Genomic DNA, 10333 nt, shown 5'->3' with positions numbered 1-10333 from the left:
TGATTCCAAAACAAATAGCAGAGTCTGAGTGATTTCCTTCTAACTTTTTTGCTTCAATCCTGGGACTTTCCTAGGTGGTGTCAAAGGACTGACAATCACCTAATTACCAAGGTTATGAAACACTGGAGAGATGGCCAGAAGGAACTTTTTGATCATTTAATATAACATGACTCCTATGATTTTTAAGTCTTCAGAACAACTCCATTTCGACCATGCTGTTTTTCTGTGTACTAGTCTAATGAAGTGGGAAGAACACAATTATTGATCTGCATTTGAAAGATGAAGACGTGGAATCTTGGGATTCACTACAGAGGCAAAGTAGCACTGTGTCTCACCAAGATGTCGGCAGCAGGGCTGCTGACTAGCAAGGCTAGTTAGGTTCCTAACTAGACTTCCTTCCTTATATTCGATGAACTGAAGATCCCAGGAACCTTTGGCTCACATTCCCAAGTAGAGTTTAACTCCACTAGAACAGAATACTCAATCTCATCTCCCTGTTTGAAATCTACTAAAATGTACCTTTCCTGCTTTTATTGATTCTGCTCTTTGACCTAAACTGTAAAGATTGTTTATAATGTTAATATTTAGAAATTTAAACAAAAAAAGAATTGAATTTCTACCATTTCTACCAGTATCCTTGGATGACATGGAAATGCTTTTTTCTTCTGTATATAGAAAAATTCTTTTTCTCTATATTCCTTTTTCTTCTTTGCATAGGAATCCATATGAGGACTACAACCTTTCAAATGAGCAGCCCAAAGTGATCTTGACAGGTTCTGTACCCTGTGATCCTACTTTTATTTTAGGTTACAATATGAACTAAAACTTTACTAATAGTTAGGGGTAGATTAAAAAGTATACAGCCAGTAAAAGTGAAGAAAATGGCAGGGAAGACATGGGAGAGAACCATTAAAAGAGAGAAGGAGAAGCAAGAAGGTTTCTTTTTAAAAAAAAAAATTATTGTACTGTTTGCAGTTCTTTCTTTCTTTTTTCCCTTTGATTTATTCCTTGTTGTCACTATTTTTGATTTCTGTACCCTTTATCTTGTATGTAAGTTTATCTGATTTGGGGAAGAGAAGGAGTTTCCCAGAAATGGTGGGACAAAGGGCAAACTGATGAAATAGTGATACTCACTAGAAACTATGTTGGAAATGAACTTTACAACTTGGGGTGGGGGAGGAGAGTTGGGTGTGTGGGGGAGAAAATAAGGAAGCGGGTATCACTGTTCAAAAAGAAATGTATTCATTACCTTAGTTATATAACTGTAACCCCTCTGTACATCATCTTTACAAATTTTTTTTCAAAAAAAAAGGAGAGAAGGAAGGGGCGAAAGGTCATCAAATTAGAGCAGAAACTTTCAGCTTTTCTTTTTTTTTGTATATATTTTTATTGTAAAAATACTGTTCAGAGGGGCAACAGTTACATGAGTAAGGTAATGAGTACATTTTCTATTGAGCATTGTTACCTTCTCCTTTGTTTTTCCCCTACTATCCCTTCCCTTCCCACCTCCGAAGTTGTAAAGTTCGTTTTCGACATAGTGTCTTGTACATCTCATTGTTACAATGGATCAACCTATATCCTTATTTCTGCATTTTGTTATTTCTCTTCTCCTTCCCAAATTAGAAAAATGTATATACAAGATGCAGGGCACCGGAATCAAATACAGCTTTCAGCTTTTCTTTAAAAATTCAAAGTTTCTTTTTCAAAGTCTTTAAGTGCTTCCCTCAAGCATGTTCACCTCAAGGTGCATAAACACACATTTTCTAATTCAATTTACATTTTGTTGTTTGCTATTCATAATCCAATAGTGTTCTTTCCTACCATTTTTATAGTAAATTTATGGTATGTCAATTACACATTATTGTGTGTGTGCACGCATGAGCAAGTTCCTATGGCTCAAACTCAAGGCCTGGGCGCTGAGCTTGAGCTTTTTTGCTCAAGGCTGGTGATCTACCACTTAAAACATAGCTCCATTTCCAGCTTTTTGCCGTAGATATAAGTAAGTCTCCAGATTTTCCTGTTTGGTCTACCTTCAAACTGCCAGCCTCAGATCTCAGCTTCCTGAGTAACTAGGATTACAGGCATGATCCACTGGCTCCCAGCCAGTCACATGATTATTCAATGGGACTTTGTAGCCTAGCCTGAGACACTCTTGTCCATTATGTGGGTTCTATAAGACAGCCTGTTCCAGCGTTAAACTACATCTGAATTTGAAGAACCCTGAGGTGGCTTGTAAGTGCAGCGATCGCCTGCAGTGAATTGTAAGTGGAAGGGTTTCATGTTGGAACCACTAGAAGAACTAGCAAAATGTTCTACAACTAGACCAATGTTCTACCAGATCTAGTCATTCCTCATACCAGCATCTAGAGTTATAAGTACCAGGAGTTTATGGAGAAAAATTATCAGAAGAATTCTTCCATCTTTATGTGGACTAATGTGCTCTTGTTTGCCTTTTTCCCCCCTATTCTGAACAGACCAAAGCATACAATAACTGTTTTTAGATTACCTGCAACACAGGTTCTGGCCCCAGAACCTGTACTATATGAGAAACAGCTTTCAGTTATCTGGAGATTTTCTATGGAGCTTCTACTAAGCCAACTGCTATTGCAAGTGATGGGGATATAAAATAGGTGGAGAAATTCCTACTCTTTTACAACTTATTTCCTAAAGGAGGGAGAAGATAGTGACATATTTCAAAAGTAAAATAGATGCTACTTCACACAGTTAAAAGTGTTACGGAGAATGAAAGCACAGAAGGGAGGTAGGTGAACTAGGCCCTGAGAGGAGATTGGAGCTGGGACCGCTTCCTTACAAGTCTTGTTTTTGTTTTAGGGATTATAGGAAAAACAAGAACCTTGGCTCCAACCAGCCCAGTTCTTGGAATGAAAAGAATGCCTCTAGGTCCCCCTCTCCTTAGCGACTTGACCCACCTTCATTGTTCTGTTAAGGACTGACCAACTAAACTGGTAGCCAGTAATCCGGCTCATGCTGGCCTGCTGCTGACATCCTGAGTTTACTATAAACTCCGCCTTTTTCACATGTATATGTTAAACTCCTTTGTGTATGTTTACCTGAAGCCCGCTTTACCGATGAATTTGTGAGTCACTTAAACCCAAAATGATAGGCTGGTTTAAACAGACATTATGTGACAAAGTGTAACCTCACTGGCCACCTGCGTGTGGTCTGGTATGACTGTGCAATTTTTGGGGTGTGTGACAATCTCATTGGTCGCCTATGTGACCAGGCTTCACCTTGTGATTTTTGCCTTTAAAAACCTAAGCATGTGGGCCGCTCCCGAGTCTGTGCTGCGGCCCTGGCCGGTCAGTGTAGGAACCTTCTCAATAAAGTTGCTTCTTTAATAACAACTTTGTTGCAGTGGGCTCTGTCACTCCGGACGACTACGTGGGCTTGCCTGCCTGAGTAGGGTGTCTTCCTACTACAGTAGGCACTGTCAAGGGCAGCCTGGTGTAGAGAGCTGCGAGAGGCCGCACCTGGAAGATGGCGCCGGCTTCTGCCCTCCGCCTTCCCGATGGCGAGTGCTCGCTGTGGTAAACAACTCCTTATATGGCTAAGGCAAAGAATCTGGCTTGCTTTTGCGCACCTGAACCTATTGGTGGTTCCCACGTGGCGGCGTATCAGGGTTGGCTACCCAGCGGGTACTTAAGGCTGTGGGGAATTCTCCCCGGGGTTGGGGTCAGAAGATTACTCAAAGGTCCTGAATAAACTGCAGAGAGAAGAGTTCGGTGTCGCGTCTTCCTTGCTGGTCGAGGCGGTAGCGACAGCCTGGTCATGAAAGCCATCCTTAAAAGATGTTATTGAGTGGAAATGAGAAGACAATGAAGTGTCAACCATGGAGAAATCTGAAGCAAAGCATTAAAGGCAGAGAAGATGACAAGTACAAAGGGCCTGAAGCTGGAGTATTCTCATGCTCCAAGAAATAGGAAGGTGGCCAATGAGGCTGGAAGAGCAATGGTAAGATGGTGGTTAATGAAATCTAAGCAATCATATTTATTAGGCTTTCCTATGTGAAGAAAAGAAAGGAATCCAGTCCAACTGTCTGGTCATATTCTCCCATCAAATGGAAAATCATTCTTCTGCTTTCTCTCCCCAAATCCCAAACCCCAGTGATAGTTACTTTCAGCATGAACTGTGCTGACATCTCACTGTTGTATGTAGTAATCATGTACCTTCCTGGAGCAGTATGAGCAGGACAGATCAAGTTTGCTTTGCCTCCTGTGTTCACCAGGAGAGGGGTTACTGGCAGAACCCTGAGCTCCTGTCTTGCTTCTAGTGGGTGGATCTTACAGGTATTTCCCCAATGCCAAGATGCCAAGAATTGAAAGGATTCCATGGGTCCCCCAGGGGCCACCTGGGAAGTCAAACAAGTAGGTGCATGGTAAGGAGTTTGTACTTCCATCCAACGGCCCAGAGCACCCCTTGACTATCAGAATAGAGTAGGATGCCTCTGTGTGGACTTTCTCTGACCTTAGAGCTAGTAAACCACCGGCTCAAGACAACTGCTCCTATCTGGTCACTCTGTCACCTCCTGTTTAGAGAAATTCAATACCTATCAGGTAAAGCTCAGAATTCCTACTGAGGCTCACCTGGTGCCATCTCCTTTAGCTGCCCTGGCCCTCATCTAAAACAGCACCCTATCCACTTTTGTTTCTATACCTGCACTAAAGCACCTATTGTTATCTGGCATGGTATTGCATGTTTGTTCATTCATTTACTGTGTCTTTATATACTAGGATTATGAGAATTAGAGTGTGATCTGTGTCCTGGCTGTTCTACCTCCAAGCTCCCAGTAGAGTGTCTCATACAGGGAAGGCGACAATTACGTATTCAGTGAGCTCTCTGCAGACTTGTCTAGGCAAAGACCTTCCAGCCCTAACTCATGCTGTCCCTGTTCCATCTCTACTCACCCTGACCAAATTCATGGCTCAACCATCCCTAGCCTCCAACAGCTCCAATGGTATTATCTAACTTATGATCAAAGGACCCTCAACCATGGGATGCCTTTCGTTCCATCTCTGCTGTTGTAACTTTTCCTTTCAAGACTCTGTCCCTATCTGAAGCACGCTGCCCTTCCTGCTGTCCAGAGTTTATTGCTCTCTTGTGCTTCCCTCCCCTCCTGCTCTATCTAGGCACACAGGGCGCAGCTAGATCAGGGACAGTGACAGGGTGTGCTCTGTGACAGGTGAAGTCAGAACTTGGAGGAAGGGGTAGTGGATAAGGAGGCAACTCCTTCCCTCCTTACTTTTATTTATTTACTTCTTTGTTTTATTGTCTCTGAGTCCAACACTTCTGAAAGTGCATCCTGGTGACTCTGACCCTGGGTGTGGGTTGAGAGGGGTGCTTTTTCTTGGGGTGTCTTGATCATATTAAGTGTTGTGAGGTCCCTCTATTTCTTTGACTACAGAGCCTGTTTGTCCCTGAACTGAGTGCTTATTCATGTCCTAAAAAAATCCCTGATCCTACAGAGTATAATTGTATAAGACTTCCCTGTATGGATGAGCCAGGCGTGCAAGAAGATGTGTGGAAACAGGCTCAGGAATGAGCTTCAGGCATTACACACATGCAAGGATCAATAAGGAGGGAGTGGTAGCCAGAAGCAGGAAAACACAGAATAGGGGAAGGGTCAACTGGGTTGGGCATGTGCTCCTCTGGCATCCATAAGGAAGGTGGTATTCCCAAAAGTCCCATTTAATGGGAGGAAAACAAGGTTCAGCCAGGCCAAAAGTCTTGCTGAATTATTAAATGGTGAGAGGAATGTTTCAAATCCAGGTGATGGGAGGTTGTCCTTAGGCAGACCTCTTTTAGCTACTCTACTCTAGGAGTACATGCCACAAGGACCTCCCTGCAAGTCAGACTTGGATGGACCTTTCCTAAGAGTAGGAAAGTAGTGCTCACTGTGAACCTAAGCACTTCATCTCATTTAAAGCCCCCTGTCATTGGATAAAACAGGAATTGTAATCAATGTCCAAGTTCCTCTGGTAGTGAGAGACCTATCTCAGTGTTGTTTGTCTGTCATGGGGGCAGGGAGAGTGTTTGGAACTAGCACTCCTGCAAGAAATTCCATGCCCAGAGTAAAGATGGGCCCCCTGAAGAACCCTAATGCCAAAAGAATGATGGTCTCCAGGTGACAGTAAGTGGCCCACAACCAGCCCCACCCATGCTGATTTCCTAGTTTTTATTTCCTATTTTCCCTAAATTCTAACACTGGCAGGGTTAGAGTATAGAGATAAAGACTTTCTCTGCAGTTTAGTCTAAAACTTCGTAAAAATTAATTTCCCTCTCTCATGTTTTTCTCATGTGTGGACCCCAAGCAGGGGCTCTGGTATGCTTCCATCAGCAAGAGAGCTCAAAGATGCTGCCAGGACCCATTGCACCTTTCTGACCACTTGTTAAGGCTTCCAGATGGTGGCTTCTTTGCAGCAACTTCTTGGAGAAACCTGAGGAAGGGCTGAGGGTCAGGAGAGGCCCCTGGGACTGCTTGTCAGCCCACAATCAGCTGTGTGTGTGTGTGTGTGTGTGTGTGTGTGTGTGTGTGTGTGTGTGTGTGTGTGTGTGTGTGTGTGTGTGTGTAGAGAGAGAGAGAGAGAGAGAGGGCAGCATTTGCCAAGGTACCCATACATCAAGAACTTTCCTTTCCTCTTCCTAAAGAGGCTATGAGGCCAGGAATGAAAGACTAAATGAATGTGTCACCTGCCATTCAGGTGACAATTGTTGATTATCAAAGACTCCTGGAAACTGTGCAACCTACATGTCTTTGGGCCTGGTTTGCATTGCTTAATATAACTTTTTCCAGGTCTTTCCATTTTTTTTATGAATGGGGCAATGTCAGTCTTTCTGGGTTGGTTCCATATCTTAAGTATGGTAAATAATACTGCAACAAACATGATTGTATTGGTAGCTTGAGCATCATTTGTAATAACTAGAATTTGTCTATGAGATTCTCAGCAGGGGATCACAATAGCCCATTTGCTAAGAGCATAGGACCTATATAATGAAGCATATCAACATGAACACCAAGAACTGGAAACAAGAGGCTCTTATTACATTCTGTATGCAGTCATTTTTCTTTTTTTCTTTTTCTTTTCTGTACCCTTTGTCTTGTATATGTTTATCTGATCCATGGAAAGAGAATCACAGAAACAGCAGGAGAAAGGATGAACTAATGCAACAATGATATGCACTAAACACTATGTTGGAAATGAACTTTACAACTTGGGGGAGTGGTAAGCAGAAGAAAATAAGGGACGGGTGTAACAGTGTTTAAAATGAAATGTACTCATTACCTTACTTATATAATTGTAACCTCCTATTCATCGCCTTTACAATAAACATCTCTCTCTCTCTCTCTCTCTCTCTCTCTCTCTCTCTCTCTCTCTCTCTCTCTCTCTCTCTCTCTCACTCGCTCGCTCGCTCGCTCGCTAAAACAGACTCCTGGAGAAAGAGGACCTGCTGAGCTGAGGAATGAATACCTGCTGCACCCACCAAAGAGCAGAATCTTTTTGGAAGCTGCAGTAGGCTCATTTTCCCCAAGCACACGAGCAGGTATAGAAATGAGAAGGAGGGACAAGACCAAAGGCACTCCTGTTCCTCTCTCACAAGAATGGTGCTGGAAGGACCTGGCTATCCCTGTCAGGGCTGACAGGAGAGAGGTAGGGTTTTGAGATAGTTTGTCCCCTAAGGGTTTTGTGTGGAAGTTTGTTCTCCAGTGACAAGGTGTTGTCAGATGGGGTCCAGTAGGAAATAACTTTGCCTAGGGCTCTTTATGGAAGGGATTAATGGACTAGTTCTCAGTGGACTGCTTATTGAATATGCACATGCTGGTTGTTATAAAGGGAGTCCATTCCCTTTGACCTCTCTCACCAGGGGACCTTTCTCTCTGTTTTTCCTTTCCTTTTGTGCTCTTCTCACCTAGACCAAGTTTTGTTGTCATCCGTCATGTGACATCTCATGAGAACTTCATCTGATCCTTGGCTTCCAGCCTCCAAAATCATAAACCAAAATCAGCCTCTTTATCTTTATAAAATACCATTTTCAGTTATAGAAATATGAAAGAGACTGAGATATACTGTATCTCTGTGTCTCCTTGGGTCTGCATCTGGAGCACTGAGGCTGTGGGAGGGAAGTACTATCCATGGGTTAGTCCACAGACAGGAGCAGTTGTGCAGGGGAAAGCAGCTCCCAGGAATCTGCCTCCTCCTGAGTAAGCCCTGAAAGGGGTGTGGGACAGGTCCCCTTGCCTGTCCATCTCCACTGTAGGCTTCCAACATCAGCTGCATCTTTTTCAGCTGAGGAAATGTCAACTGTGATTCATTGGGAAATAACTGAACCCTGTGAGTAAGACCTGGAAATTTCGCTCTTTGATCTCGGCAGCAGAGGCAAGATGACGAAGGGAATGTCATCCTTTGGAAAGCGTTGCAATAAGACACACACATTGTGCCACCGCTGTGGTTCTAAGGCCTACCACCTTCAGAAGTCGACGTGTGGCGAATGTGGCTACCCTGCAAAATGCAAGAGAAAGGATAACTGGAGTGCCAAGACCAAGAGACGAAATACTACGAGGTCAGGTCAGATGAGGCACCTAAAATTGTCTATCGTAGATTCAGACATGGATTCTGTGAAGGAACAACACCTAAACCCAAGAGAGCAGCTGTTGCAGCATCCGGTTCATCTTGAGAATTTAAATGATTAGCCATACAATAAATGTTCTGGTGGGCCTGGAAATTGCTTCCTGGGAACCTCTGAGGGAAAGCCCCAGAGCCGGAGACTCCTTTGGAGACTCCTGGGTCTGAAGGGGCATTTTAGTGAAGTGGGGTTGAGGCCACAGCAGTGGTGGTAGCTTTGAAGGTACCATGCAGAGTGAGAAAAAGCCAGCCTAGCTGATATGACCTACAATTCTACCTTTTTCCATGCTGTTTTGAGCTTCCAGTTTTCCCACTGTACAATTCACATAATTCAGTTTTGTTTTCAAAATCATATGAAACGCATGTGTGTTGACTCTAAACTTGAAGTGCTATTAGCACTCGTAATTGTTAGCTGTTTCATTGTGAAATCATTTTAGTCTGAATTGAGTCACAGGTCAGGCCCCAGGTCAATGCAGGATTCTAGCAGAAACCTTGTTTTCAAATGTTGTCTTAAAGACTGGCTGTTTTTCAAAGAACCTAAAATATATGAAGATTTATTAGGTGCTACTGTTGAGAGGCATAGAAAGGAAATGTCACAGCTCTTGATCTTGAGCAGTTCAGAGACCTATAAGAACAACAGACTTGTAGACAGATATTATCTCTGACTTGCACAAAGTTCAGTCCAAACCTGTGGCAGCAGGGAATGGATAAGTGGGGTGAAGGGAAGGTGGATGAGGGAGAGAGTGAGGCTGAGGTGGGATTCTGATCGTCTGGTAAGAGCCATCATTAATGCAGTCTGTAATGTGGATGTGGGCCAGAGGTGGTCCCTGGAAAGCTAGAGATGGCTTCTCAGGGTTCCAAATATTGGTGGCAGATTACAGCACAAGCCCTCACATACACAGCTCCCTGAAATAAAGGAAACTACAAGAATTCTGTCTTAGGGCTTCTAATTGGAAAATGAAAGTTCAAGGATTACCAAGAATGGCTGTGCTTGCAAATCTTTTAGCCATAGTCATTGTAGATTTGTACACTGATGAAGAGCTGAATATGATGGACCGTAGTCAGTGTCTTTTTATCCATGTATCATTGGTGCTATAAGACTCGCTCAATTCTGCCCTAGCTTTGAGTCCTGGCTGCTCATAGGGGCAGCCCTGGCTGCTTAGAACTTATCCTCCTCTTTGCACCCATCCCTTGGGGAGGAGGAAGGTGTGGCCATGTTCCTGCTCAGGAACAGAGCCCCATGACAACCATCTTTAGATGATAAGAAAGGCTAATGTTGGTCTTCTCTTTAAATCTTCCTGATTGGTCTTGTTCTACATTGCTTTCTCTTATTTCCTTTCCAGTAGAACACCCAGCAGGGTAATGCATCCCTATAAAAGATGATTAGAAAATGCTACTTCAGGAGAAACTACAAAGAACAAAAGCCCTTTCTGCACCTCTCACTAGCCATTTTTTCCTGTATCATTGAAATGTCATAACTTTCAGTAATGATCCAAAGACAGGCCTTCCCTGAAGCCTGGAATCATTCCCTGGAATGATGAGAAACCCCAGGATTTCTGGGAAAGAAAGTGAAGTCATGTGGAAGTCCACCCCAGGAAGAAGAATTCTGGGGAGTGGTCGGGAGAAAGCTTTCTCAACCTAAAGGGCTTACAGCGTCATCAGCTCTTTGCTCTCATTTCCCTCCGGGCTCTGCT

General features: G+C 43.5%; 1 protein-coding gene and 1 pseudogene across 7 annotated transcripts in view; one reads left to right on the top strand and one right to left on the bottom strand.

Annotated features, from left to right (window-relative positions):
• The window catches only part of Itgb6 (integrin subunit beta 6), a 127749-nt gene that overhangs the window by 105449 nt on the left and 11967 nt on the right, over positions 1-10333 (bottom strand). The window lies entirely within an intron of this gene.
• On the top strand, positions 7486-8691 carry LOC138836816 (large ribosomal subunit protein eL37 pseudogene; annotated as a pseudogene).

This window comes from Dipodomys merriami, unplaced genomic scaffold (assembly GCF_024711535.1).
Source record: "Dipodomys merriami isolate MVZ:Mamm:240054 unplaced genomic scaffold, mDipMer1.0.p SCAF_1, whole genome shotgun sequence".
NCBI classification, from domain to species: domain Eukaryota; kingdom Metazoa; phylum Chordata; class Mammalia; order Rodentia; family Heteromyidae; genus Dipodomys; species Dipodomys merriami.
Note: the sequence above shows the minus strand (reverse complement) of the source record. Positions and strands in the feature narration are given on the sequence as shown.